Source organism: Neodiprion lecontei, chromosome 2 (assembly GCF_021901455.1).
Source record: "Neodiprion lecontei isolate iyNeoLeco1 chromosome 2, iyNeoLeco1.1, whole genome shotgun sequence".
In the NCBI taxonomy this organism is placed as follows: Eukaryota; Metazoa; Arthropoda; class Insecta; order Hymenoptera; family Diprionidae; genus Neodiprion; species Neodiprion lecontei.
Genome location: NC_060261.1, coordinates 32188566 through 32203131, shown reverse-complemented (window position 1 = coordinate 32203131; position 14566 = coordinate 32188566).

Genomic DNA, 14566 nt, shown 5'->3' with positions numbered 1-14566 from the left:
CTTGTTTAAATTACAACTGATTCCGTCTCTCGTTCGGTACACTAATAAGAAAAAGAAAGAAAAAAAAACAAATTAAGGACAATTGGCAAGTGTTACAATTTTGGCCATGACTAATTTGAAGGCTTGTAGATTTTTGGCGCATGTCGTAAAAAAAGGATTTGGTAAAAATAAAAATTCGACTACTCTTCGTCATTCGAAGAAGTGCACGCTGTCGATCATTGCTAATTTCGTAAACTGAAATCGAACCTCCGATTCGTTGAGAAGATTACTTCGGCAACTACTACGTTGTACAATTGGTATAACTGTATTAGTATGCAAACAATCTGTATCTTAAATATTTATGAAATACATATACATGTCTGTATGCCGAACACCGATCTATTTACTTAGTAATTATTGATATTCGTATGCCCAATTCCACATGGTCGCATACACATGCATACACATATTACGTTATACACGTACGTGCAAGAGCGCGCCTGCTCTTGGTGGAAGCGCATACACGTGACGGATGCACGCGTGTATGATTCAAAGTGGACCGCGTCGCTCTGATGGCGCACCTGGGTATAAAATTCGAATCGATGTACAGCGAAGTACAGTATGTCTTATTAATAGCGCAGTTACGGTAAGAGTTACCGATTTCTGAGCTACGAGACCCCTCCACAACTGGCCGATACGTCCCACGCTCTTCCACGCCGCTACCACGTTACGTACGTGTGTGTAAATTATTTTTCCGCAGATTACAAAACGCTGTCATAACACACCCGGAGCATTAATGAAAGTGGACAGGGTGCCACCATTCCGTGGCTCTGGGCGAGCGAGGAGAAGTGGCTTAAGAAAGTCGCGAGTGGATTAAATCGATTATGACAGGCAGTTTGAGCCTCGAATTTGAGCGGTTAGCACAGTCCAAGTTCTCGAACCCAAGTTGAGAGGATGGTGCCGGACCTCTGAGGTCCGTGGGAAGGAACGTTTGGCCAGTCACGTAGTAAACGCGCGTTAGAAAAATGGCGACACATCTCAAGTCCGAGAAGGATGAGCTGAGAGCTGGCTGCGGAGCATTGTTCCCGATGGATAGTTCTCGCGTTATTCGATTGTGCCCGGTTCGGAGATAATTGGTGGCTTTTTAAACCCCGCGAGTTGATTGGCCAGCGTTTGGAGTGGCTCATTGTTGTAGGAGATTGGCTCACTCGACCCCGAGGATCAGAGTGTCCGGTGACGTCTGGGAGGAGCGTACGTCCTTTTAAGTGAGGAACTAATCACTGCTTCCGAGCTAGCAGCCAGCGTCTTCTTCAAGAGTTGCGTATTCTTTCCCAGGCTCCGATGCCGAGGCGGTGAACCGCTGAGAGTCGAGCATCGAGGAACCGTAATATGCCACGCTGATCATTTTCGTTCGGGATTCTCATTATTCCAGGAATACTCGTATCGCCGTAGGAATTGCCGGATGTTAGAGAGAGAGAGAGCGAGTAAAAGAAAACCAAAAAACGCGATTAGAGGGAATGTATAATGAATGGACGTATATCGGATGGAGCCCTGCAGCCGTGTGGATGCGGTACCAAGATGGCACCGACCTGTCAGCATCGCGACTGTCTTGATCTGTTTGCGCGTAGACGGACGTGGACCGCTCGAGAACGCGTTACAACTCAAACCTTTTAGCTGGCTGTTTGAGCGGCGTTGTATTCTGTTTATACAACCGCTTAAACACTCCAGGGAATATATAAGCTCGAGTCACGTCAAGGATACCACTCCTGACCACTCTTGACCACCCGTCCACGGCTCGAATGTTTCTCAATATATAAACATCGGAAACTGTCCCTTCGATGGTGCGCCTATAGCTGTCGCGCGGGAGTCTTTAGAAGCCCAAACCTGATTCCTACTCTCAGTTATTCACTTCTTCTCCTTTTTGGAGATCTAATTCTTACCTAAACACCGAACCACTAAAAACTTTCCGCATGAATTGTCGAAAACTTGGAAGCAACCTGACGGTCGTCTCGTCGAACCCTTTGACTACGGGAAATTTAGTTGTACCAATTTCACCATTTCTACATGCCCAAGTTTTCAATCACATCGGTCAGAGACGCGTACTTTTTTCTGTGAAAAATAAAAAAAAAATAAAGAATACACCACAGGTACCGAAGCCCCAAAGCTCTAAAGCTTTGAACTCACGTTATACTTTATTGGCAACGCTCTGAAACTGAACATCTATATTATCGTTATATTGGCCCAGATTCGTTTCTTTTCTCGCTGGCGCTCGTGTGAATCGAAAATCGTTGCCCGATAATAAAAGAATATGGAGGGAATAAGGAAAACAAGACGAAAGCACGCACGCACGCTGCACGCAGGCGAGCAAGCAAGCAAGCAGGCAGGCAAGCAGTCACACAAGCAGACAGCCTGGACCAAAGGAGGCTGAGTTTTCAAAGGTATCTCTGCTCGATCTTAGGCTGACGTCATACTGTCCGTATAGTCAATTTGGGGATGTCGGATCATTTTAGTTGACCGAGCTACCATATAGGTTGCTCTCACCAGTTCCTATCTCGGAGGAATCTATCCTCTCGGACTGGCGAGGGACCGATCACTAAATTAAGCCGGATTAGTCTAATCAGCACTGTGGATCGTTAATTAATGAGGCTATTAGTCAGAACCGGTGACTATTAATTCGTTCGATAGTTTAGCCGGACGATATGTTATGGCAATATTGTGTATTTGTCACCATACTTCGGATCACAAATTGGTTACAACCACGTCTTTCTCTCTGCATTCTCTGCGCGATGAACCGAATCCGGTTTCTTCTTTCCCCCCAATCTTTAATTCGCAATTTTTCACTGCCCCGTTGTTACGACAGGGGCTAATCGATCACTTCGAAATCACACCCGAGGTAAAAGTATAACCTTACATCTTCTTCCACTTCGGTCCATCCCTTATACTTGCTTTTCCGCATAAACAGGTTATTGCAAAGTACAAGGTATAAACTAACCGGGCAACTGCTTCACCCTTGTGCGATAAGGCTCCGTCATCACTCAACGGCATGCAGACGCCATCCTCTCAATTATCCTGATTTTTGAACCCGTGTATTGAATGAATATCGGAAAATTGACTACCGTATCGATCTTGTATGAGGTGACTAACAGCGGCGAGTGAATGAAACGTCACCAAGACATCTTTGTATACGCCATCTTCCATTGATGGTTTCAGGTAGAGCTCACGGGGGGTCCCATTCTACGGTGTACCATAATGTCCCATCGTATTCGACAATGTCACAGCTGGCCCAGGGGCAAACGACCATATATCCGGCGGTCGCTTTATTTATCTCCGTTCCCTCTTCCCTTTCTCTCCCTCCCTCCCTGCCACCCTCGCTCACTCTCTATCTCTCTCTCTTTCGTTTTTGCTCCCTGGCGTTAGCACCCTTCACCTGGCTGTGACAAATCCGGAAGAAGGCCAGTCAGCGTCGTCGTTGTTAGGGGCGGTCGAAAAATGGAAAGAACCGAACGATTTTGAGGCTAAGTAAAGGAGAATCTACGTCTCAGAAAATTTCACAACCAGATTGGCAATACCTGAACACTCGCAACGGCGGGAGTAAAATATCCGATAGTTTATTACTTGGGTTAGCGCTTCAACAGCTATTTTAACGGGGAGTCCCCGTCGCCTCGGGTTTACATGCTGGATACAGTCCCATTTACTATTCTACACTTTGCCTAAGCATAATTATCACAGTTCGAGAGGTGCCCTTTCTATAATCGCTAATAACTACCTTAGTCCGCTCTCGTATATCCGCCCTGGAATAGCCCCGATGAATTTATCGCGGGTAATTGAGTGCTTCTCCGTTCGTCTCGTTTTTCCTATTCGTTCTCTACTCCTCTTTTTCCACCTTTACCACCGACGAAATTAAAATGAACAAGAAAATGTTCAACGTGACGTAAAGAAAAAAGGTGGCCCGAGGTGAAAGAATTGATAAATAGAGCCTTCGGCGTATCTAACCGTAATTGTGCCTGAATGACTTTAGTGATTTATACCATTTCATAGGTAGTTTCGCGCGCAGTCAGGGTGGTCGGGTCTCTACCGTGGCTGTTTGTTCACCCTGTAGGTACTTTCATTGGCCCTGCGCCTCTGCAGCTAGGACGTTGTGGAGTAGGAATTTCAGATTTTTCACGCATTTCATTTCACCGACGTGCGGGTGGGCACCGGTCGAATTTGCAGAACAAAATTTCTTTGTCCAGCAGCCGCGCCCAGTTTGTCCTAGGAGGGGGGGGGGGGGGGGGGGGGAAGGGGGGGTGGCGGGGTATAGTCGCGAAAATCATGGAGTAACCGGGTTGGCGTGATTCTCCTCACCCTGGCGAGCTCACGGTAATGTGCAGGTATAACGAGTGACCGGTGCATGAAATCGTTCTGAGAAAACGAAAAAAAAATCACACACACACACATATCTTCTAAATGATCAATCGCGTGAGAAGGGAATAATTTTCATACGATCGAGTGATGCGTTTCAATTTCATTTATTCATTTCTTGTTTTTCGTTTGTTTCTTCTTGTTTTTTAATTTTTCTCGACTATACAATTACGTATAGAAGGTAAAATCTTATTCGGTAATCACCGCGTGAAAGTCAAAGTTTGCAGGTCGGTTCTCGCGGTGATTCAAATAAACGGAAATGATTTGGTCGATCGTGATTCAGTAATCGCCGATGTATCGGCGCCTCGCGATCGGCCGAATCGTTCGATCGAGCCACCCACGATCGGTCCATTAGCGCTCAGCGGGGCGTGTGGGGCTGAGCCTTCTCCGTGATCGGTATAACCGTGGTACACACGCGGGGCAGTCAGTGCCTGGAGGCTGCGGAGATATCCGAGGGACACCAGGCGATATCCTCCTCGAAATCCACCCGCGTCTCTGTCCGAGCTCTGGAGAGAACGAAATGGTCGGACCTCAGGGGTTACGTCGTTTGATTCATCGTCGGATATCACTGCTACTAATTACTTAAAATCCGGTTCTGCTCCGCTGGTAGCTAATCTTCCTCGATCCCTATCCCTCTCCCTGTTTCTCCCTCTCTTTCGATCTATCTGTCTTGTATGTGTGTATATATATATATATGCATATGTATACGCGGGGCCCCCACCGATCTTTGGTCGATGATCACATCCTACCAGACAACGGAATCTCACGGGTGGAATAACCCGCGGGCGAGATCTACCCGGAGATAATGAACAAAACGTTACATTGAAAAACATTTTCAAATAGAATGAAGAAAGAAAGAAAAAAGGAACGTACGTGAGTTATCATCGTCTCTATCCTCTCTCGGCGCAAGTGACTCGGGACTCGCGACTCTATTTATTATTTTTTTTATTTTTTCTCGATAATTGGAGAAACTTACCGAACTCGGTCGAAAATGGTACGAAGACTTCTCACTTCGACTCCGCCAATTCATACCATATACATACATGCTAGATTACTCTGCGAAAAGAATTCCCCGAGAAATTCGCAGGCGAATCGAGAATCCGCGGATAGTAGTCCAAAGATGGCACCGCCCTCCCGATGCAACTTTCTGCCCCAAGACAGGTGATCGACTTATGTGCATACCAGCAATGCTCCGCTGTGGTCCGTGAGCAGACAACTTTTCTCTCTTGACGATCGTACGTACGTTGTTGGGCTCTGGTATACTTGGAAGCTGCGTGTGCCACTGTCTTACAGAACCACGCCCATATTTCGCGTGTCTTAAACTCATGAGAAGTGTGCACTGCCCGAGTAAGCCGTGCATCGCCAGGTACGTGCATGACTGACACGTCCGCGTTTTTTAACCCCCATAATTTTCGCAAACCTTTTATTTACACCCATTACGCATTAAAATGTTCAATCATACGAATATACCGAAGTGGTCTGCAGGGTAATTGGAAAGGTACAAGTATTGTAATTCCCCGGCACTCGCGGTTAGTGATGGATATAACTGACAATTTTCTAAACGATATCATTTTTAACAACACGCAACCGAACCTGCGTATCATTTCTCGTTCTTCGTGTCAACTTACCAGTGATCGCCTAAGGTACGGAAGGTGCGACCCGGAAACCTGGGAATCAACTTTCGGAGGATATAATCGGATAACATACGGTCGGTTCCTCAAAAAGTCCCAGGGCCGGGTTCCGTGACTCCTTCGTACGTATCTGAGGATAAGTAGGTATGTGAAATGTGTGTAAACAGAGTAGAATGTCTATATACCTGCGCGTTTGTGCGCGGACGTTGTCTGGCTGACGCGGTTGGTTGTACTGCTGCAATGTGATGCCGAAGCACAGTGCAGTCTGCAAGGTTGCTCTGCAGTTGAGTATAAAGAATGCCGGTCGATGCACGTACGTATCGGAATATGTACCAGCGATGTCGCTAATTGATTTTTTTATTCCCATTAACACACGTACGCATACCCGACGAGACAAAATTGGAACGATGGTTTATTTTTTGTAAATTATTTTATTTTTACTCTTTTTCTCTTTTTTTTTCAATCAATTTATCTGCCCGTTTATTTATTCTCTTTTTGTGTCAACATTTACGGCGAAACGGGGCGAGGACGACGATTCTCTCAAACAGTTATAGCTTGTCGATTCATTTTATTAAACCGCATACCGATGTTTGCGGGAAGATCGAACTGCTCGGTTAACTCTACGACGGTGTAATTCGCTAATTAACGAGACTTTTGTGAAAAGATACAACCCAACTAAAACTCACGACGCACGGTACCTTTTGCTAAACTATCGGCCAGTCGTGTTCCTCGCGGAGTATAATTGCTGACCACATATTGCGTACTGGTCAAAATAATGGCCGAGCAGCTTCGTCGCCGGGGATATAAGAACATGCATACGGGGTGTCCAATTTGATTCATTCGTCAAGAAATTTACAACAGGTAATAATTGAGTCCAGATCGAATACCTGACTGATCTTCTTTTCTCTTTGGTTCCAAAATGCTTCCATCAACGGATAGAACGATTTCCGGTTGATCATCTACCCGAGCTGTTGAAATTCTTAGATGATACTTTTATTTCAATAGTTCGAAAAAATCTGTTGTCACGGTGATAGATTGCTGCCCTCGGTAGGTGAAGAAGATTCTCAAGTATAAAAACGTACAACCTCTTCACGAACTTTCGATATTAGAACGAATTGGCATCGGTATAAATTGTATCAGACCGACAATGCGAGCGCTGTATAGATCATTCGGAACGCCCAGTTGCATTTATGTGGGAATACTGTACGTATACGGTTAGTTACGTAAGGTTGGTTTAAAAGGTATACAGCCCACCCTAACAATCCACAGAGCCACGTATTATACAGGGCGAAAGAAACATGGAGCCCATTAGCGTTAGTAATCCAAAGAGGTTAATGAATCGGAGCAATTAAGGGGGGCCTCAAGGCCCCTGATGCCCGAGCGATACGATGATCTACGCACGGCTTGGCCGGAATTTATTAATAGAACGCAGAGCGTCGATTAGTAATCGTTTATTATGCATACCTATTCTCGAGTTTGCGGTATAAGAATAATATAATTCGACATATGCGGCTGAAATGAGATGCACGATCAGCGATGCGGATCGATCCGATATTCGAGGAGAGAAAAAAATCAGAATAAGAAAAATAAGAAAAAAAGAGAAAGGAATCAAACCCTCTTCCTTGAAATATGAAACGGCTCTCTTCGCTCGTGTCCGCTAATTTCACCAATCAATTAACGATTAATAATGACCGACTGAATTGCTCATTAACTCCTGGACCTCTTGTTATTTGTCATTCCCAACGGCATAATGTCGCACGCGACTTATTTTCGTCAGCTGGAAATCCTACCGTAACATTCGCCAAGATTGTCAGATCACGCGTCGATTGATCGATCGGCGATCGGGGATCGGTAATCGTTACTCTCGACGCGTCAAAGGCAACAATTTATCGTCAACAAACTCGTTCGCAAACGTGACTGCTGATTTTGTTTCAAACTGCAGGCCTCGGTGGCTTCTCTCTCGACACTGTTGCGGCTACTACTTCGTAAACCGATCGCGTCCACCGTTCGTCATAGCGTATTAACACGTCACGAAACCCTCAAGAAATACCTCATGCCTGCGCCAGCTGAGGGGACAAAATCTGTGCCTCTGGAATAAATATATCCGTACACATTCACACGTGTAGGACAAAAGATTGATAGATTTACGACTGACACCTCGTGCACTGATCCCGAAGTCGTTCATATCGCTTCGATCTCTCAATTCTCTTATTTCCGCAGACAAAATTTTTTCTAAACATTTCTTGTAACATTGTAGGCGAACGAACGTTCAGTCATTCGTTTCACGTCATTCGGTTCTTCGCTATAGTTAATACTTTAAAGATCCGAGTTTTCTCCGATTCGAATTTGAACAACCATGTTCACGAAACTTGATTTTCAAAGGTCTTCAAGAGCTGATTGATCAACTGGAAAGAAAACGCTGTATTACTTCAGAATTCTATAATATTACGTAAATTTCTCGTTATCTTGATCGCATTCAACGACCCTGAAAAAACCCGCAGATTAAAAGAATCTAATTTCATAAAAATTCGATCAATTTTTAATGACGTCGAGGTTTCTTGGGGCTTCAGTCCCGCTATTGCGCATATTCAGCATGCCGCTGACTGAGAATTTCGACTTTGTAATGCAGCCACAAACGTCTGGCTCGATTCTCGTTACACAAAGTCAAACAGCTTATGGTCGATGCCTGATGCGTGTGTGGTAATTAATGACACCGTGTGTGAGAATCTGCCGTAGAAATCATTCCACGAACAGGTGTTCACGCAGAGCGATCGAGCTGTGCGGGTCGTGGAGGGAGACGCGAAGACGATTAATTAATATTTGTAACACTGGGGATATAATTAATTGCCCGAGGATCGAGTCATTCATCTTACCCCGCTCGAGACTGCGCTATATGTTTGTCTTTAACTAGTCAGTTCAGCCGCCTGGACAAACATTGTCAGTATATATAACAAGGACCGTCTGCACACGTTTGTCGTGCCCGAGCAGCTGACTTCCATTTTCGAACTCAAAATCCCTAATTTTGCAAATTTTCTTTTGTGGTGCGTAAAAATTTATGAAAATCGCAGTAAGATCCCCGCCCGCAAGAGTAATTAAGTGCGATGATTTTGACATGATTACTCTGAAATTGTGAGAACATTTTAATGGAAATGTTGTTGAGGTGTCAAAATTCTTTTCTACTCGAGAAATAAAAATGGATAGTAAATGGATTAGTAGTGAGCTTTCCGGAAAACGAGAAACACAGAAAAATATCGGAGGATGTCAGCTGAGAAGATACGACAATATTTTTACGTTTTACGGTTGTATCTTTGTCGCTATTCACCGCAGCGATCTGAGACTATTTTTAATACAGAATCTAATATTAACAATGGCACATTTCCGAGTCGTTGTTTGATGTTGCATTTAATTCGTGCAGTTTTTTCTTTTTTTATAACTATCGTCTCAACGAAATTCATGTTATAATCTTTTTAATCCCACCAGCAGATAAATTATTTATCAACCTTCGCAGAATGCAAACCGCATCCAAATGCTTTAAATTTTAGAATCAAATTTTTCGTGGCAAGAACTGAAATACTTTTGTCTCATACGTAAAATATTTCAACTAATTCTTTTGCGGCAATAAAATATTCACGATTGGAATTAAATATTTTTCCAATCACAATGTATCGTGAATATCATCTCCAACTATCGTCCCGGATCTGAGACGGAAATAAAGAACTGTGCCTTCAAATAAGATTGATCCAAAAAATTAAATTTAAGCATTGTTCAAACGTGTCGGATCCAGACTGAGGTATTCGAAAAAATTGACCTGCACGCAAGACACGACAACCCGGGAGCGAAAGTAATTTTGTCGACTAAGTGGGTGGCGCAGAATCCAAAGGTTAAATTTGCGGTTGGTCAACATTAATCATAATTCGGTCCAGCTTCACGTCAGTCCATTCATCCGTGGTCTGAAATCACGCCGTGAGGTGTTCTTAATTATTATTACTATACCCGTACCGCGTGGCCCGTCCGGCAGGTAGCAATGCGGATAACGTCCCGTACCTATTCACCGAATACATCTCGGCCCCACACTGTATGTCATGCGGTTATGCCTCGAAAAAACGTCTGTATAATTTATGTAGTTGGAGATAATTAGCGGGTTATAGTGAGGCATCGACGACGTCGAGAGATGCACGTGGTCGAGGTTGAGTCTGTGTTGGAGAATAAAAAAAGAAAAGCCAACAAACAAACGTGAAAAACGAAAAAAAAAATAAATAAACAAAATAAAGTAAAACAAAAAGCGAGAGAGAAAGAGAGCGGGAGAGGAAACAAGTATGGCAGAAACCGCAAAATTTGGGTGAGGTACCAACCCATTTCATTTGACTCTTGGGAGGCCGATTCGCCACGGGCCGGTAGTAAGGATCGTGCCCAAGATTTCAGGCCGTTATTTCTCTAGCCCGTCGGCGTTTAATAAACACGTCTCCACCGTGCTAGCGTGTGACCGAAAGAGCAAAAGACGAAAGGACCAAAAGAGCTCGAGAGTCGAGGCAGGCCTCAGGCGCATACCTGAGGGGGCCCCGCAACCACCCACGGGGCTGCACGCCAAATTATCCTCTCTGTTATGGCTAAACATTTATGTATTTATTACTGTACAAATGTCTAACACAATGCCATTCAACCGTGATCAATATGCATTATGTCCGAAGTGCTGCTTCACCAGATATCCGTCCCTGTTCCCAGAGAATTGCAAAGAGTATAAGTCCAAGGCAAGGCCCGGCCTGTCCCGTCTTGACCCTGTTCTGTCCATATCTCCTTCCTTGCCGACATTATATACCTGTGCAATGTCCGTGCGTTACAGCAGCTAAAAGTGGTTAAGAATTTGAAAAATCGCTGGTGAAGCATTACGCTCCGCGCGTCCGCTGGGCATTTCAAAAGACACGAAATACTCCGATGTATCCACGCCGTGGAAGCCTATCCTAATGCTTTAAGCAGCTAACGCTGCTGCGGTGAAAAGACACCGGCTAACAGATTCCTCTTCACTTCACCCGTGTCCTTCGTTATTTTTCACCATCGAGCTTACCGTTTGCATCGCAAAAATTTATATGTACCTACCTACTTTCCGCGGGGTAGAAAAAGGGGAATATGAACGTTGAGCTGGTTGTTCTCGTTGCACAATAAACGAAACAAGACTGCCATTATTCTCATGAAAGCACGTGCAAATTATGTGATCGATAAAAAGAAGAATGTAATATGAACGTAACTTGCATATTATTAATCTCAACGGAAATTATTCTCTTTTTTCTGTTGTGTCATGCATTTTTTTTTTTTTTTCTTATCAAAATGACGCGAGCAAAAATTGAGACTCTGTCACTTGAAACTTCCAATCATTCGCCCAAGTATTAGCCGATTCATCTGTGTTCATCGTCTCCTAAATTTCATTTTAAAATAAACAAACAAGAATTCGGAGCCATGATTCGATGAGGAGTCACGCGATGTCATTGCGGTGAGTCGGAGTATCGGAATTTTTTAAGGTATAACGGATCAACGCCTTCCTCTTAATTAAGCGAGGGTGAGTGTGGACCGCAAGAGCCCTCTCTCCACGCCTCTCTCCTCCCTGTCTATTTCCATCGCCTTCCTTCTGTCTCGAGAAAGCTGTGCAGCGAGGCGGGTGTTTAGGGGTGAAAGTCGTCACAGGATGATCAGACTTCAAGGAGGCGTCCTGGCGCCTCTACGGTTGAATCGTCCGGAGTGGCACCGTCGAGCAATAATTACCTCTCAGCTTTGATGTCTCCGCCTTGTTCGCACCCCGCCTAATGTCTCGTGTGGGCGAGAAAGAGGGAGAGAGAGTGACACAGAGACAGATAGAGGGGAAAGGAGGGTGAGGATAGTGGGGTAGGCGTCTGTACGGTGGTCGTGAAGAACCCGTAGAACCAGGACTCCTCGGAGCGAGATCCTTTCACGGCGACTAGGTCGAAGACAAGGACGAAGGATTGGTCACACGCCACTCAGGAATTCCAAGGACGTCGCGCCGAATCATGCGCTCCAACTAGCATGATATTACTATATCCAACTCCACTCCTCCGATTCTTCAACCGGTTCGAATGGGTTGGCCACGTTATTTTGAAAATCCGATTCTTTTTGCGTTCCAAATCCACCCCCTCCTGCCCGAGAAACACAGGCCTCGAGCCTCGAGTTGTTGGGGTCCTTTCTCACCGAGTGGACTCTTACTGTCTTCATACCCTTAACTAACAAGGATGAACATTAACCTACATTAAACTTATCCTCCAGGGACGTCGCCAGCTGTCACGAGCTCCCATCCCGAGGGATAAAGATCTCGGTAAGATTCCGCAAGGACCACGGCTTCCGACCGGAGTACCTTTCATTGTAAAAGTTCTTTCTCTAAGACAGATTATCTCCTGCAACTATGGAAGCCCGGAACACAACGGGGTTACGCGATTCAACCCGAGCTCGAGCCTGTTAACCCCCAGGGGTAAAATTTGTCACCAATTACAGTGCGGACAGCCATTCAGACGTGATGATGGCGAAAAAGGAGAAAAAGTATCTCCGATCTTTCTTTTCAGTTTTAAAAATTAAGAAAGAACATGTGATCGAGACCAATTCGTGAACACATGCTGAGGGGTCGATAAACCACGGATTCGGTACTACACCCCATTGTTATCGGGTCCCGCTGCCTGCTTCTTCTGTATTTTTCGTATGGTCCAGCGAGGACGTGACGCCGGTTGGCCGGGAGTCTTTGGTGGTTTTTTTTTTTTCGATGACAGCTAAGTTCGTTTGCACCTATTCAACGCTGAGGCCTGTGGCTCAATTTACGAGCCTGCAGGCTCCCCAGGATGATGCCAGGATCGCTTTTCGTCTTTTTCTAGATGTACGTCTCGCGCCGTCGAATGACGGTAGTAACCGAGTGGCCGCGTTGCTGCTAAACATTTCGAAATACGAAGTATTAAAAACTCGTGCAAAAAAAAAAAATACGCGATACACGGTAAAGAGTTTATAATCGCATACTGGAATTTCTCCAAGTCAAAATAACATCAGCCACAGCATGATAAATCATTTTAAATATATCTTGGGGTCGATATATAAAGAGTGCAACGCGATTCCTGGAGTGGTACTTATTCGGAGTCTCGTACCCTGCAGGGTAGTAGTCGGCCATCCGGGGGCGCAGCAGCGCCTGCTGCAGAAGGAAAAATCTTGACAGCCGGTGAATTACCGTTCGCGGTCATCTCTGCGGGCATCGCCGCTAAAAGCCACGTGCCCTCGTCTTCCCGCCGGGTCTGCAGTTGCACATCTGTTCCGCTATTTTTACAATATTTCTACGTAGACACAGGACATGTGCATGTGCAAGTGTGCGCAAAGGGTCCAGACGCTGCTACGCCACGAGCTGAAACCCTGGCACAGCACCTGGCAATTTCTTTCTTCACTGCCAGGCTAGCGATGCTCCCGATCTTCCTCGAGCAGAGTAAATTCTTCTGCCTATTGATCCAGTTTTTGACTGCGCACGATACGATATAGTGGCTTCGCGATTCTAGGTGCAGGATATGCCAGGCTATTTTCCCGCAAAAGTTAATGGAAAAGCCGGAAATCTAATTCATCTCGTCCCAATCAGGACGGCGTGTGCGTGCAGCTGCAACTGAACGGTTTTGGAACACCGATCAAAACACTGCAGTGTCCCCCATGGACTCGCACGCCTGCAAGTCACTTGAGAACGCATTAAGAGGCACTCCAGGTCCTCGAGAAATAGGAAATTTTTATAAAACTATGCATCCTGAATTTTCATTCCTGGCTCCATCTCTCTCGGCTGCAGTAGGGAAAAATCCTGCAGCTGTAACTTACGCGGACTCGATTCACGCAGAGAGAGAAATCATAATGGGTATATCATTGCGTGTGCAGGGGTGGCGGAATTGGTGCACCGTGAAATCCTTCAGTTGCGGCACAAGGTTTAGGGATTGAGGATTGAGAATCGAAACGCGGGAGCAAGCATACCATCCGTAATTGCCTCGGATATAATGTTGTTTGCGGACGATAAACCGCAGGCGATAAATACTCGAAGGGTCCGTTCCGTCAGCATGTACGGGCAGCCGGTTCTCTGGCGCGTCGTAAAGCTTCAGAGGGTGCTCTTATAAAATAAATGAATATACAACTGGCGGTAAAAACGTAATTGAACTCATTGCGTTGAATTTGTTCCGCCAACCGTTCTACGCGAAGCGTGCAAAGCATCGCGCTTCGAATTAATAGACACAATAATTCGCGATCTCGAATCATGCCAGCCGAGTGTCAAGGGTGTCTTTCATCGCCGTGCGAAAAAAACCCTTGAACTGCATCTTGTCCAAACATTGGAAAGGTCCATGGAGATTTGTTTCCTGTATCCATAAAACACCCTGACACGACTCCAGGGAAGTGAACGACAATGAAGGTGGATGATGATCGCACCGATTTATCCGATCATAGAGAACCCTGAGCGACAGCATAGACCTCAGGGAACCGAGTCAATCTTTTGGTCGACTGGTGTGCAGGGAACATCAGGGACCGAAAGAACCAACCAGGTCACCGGGGAT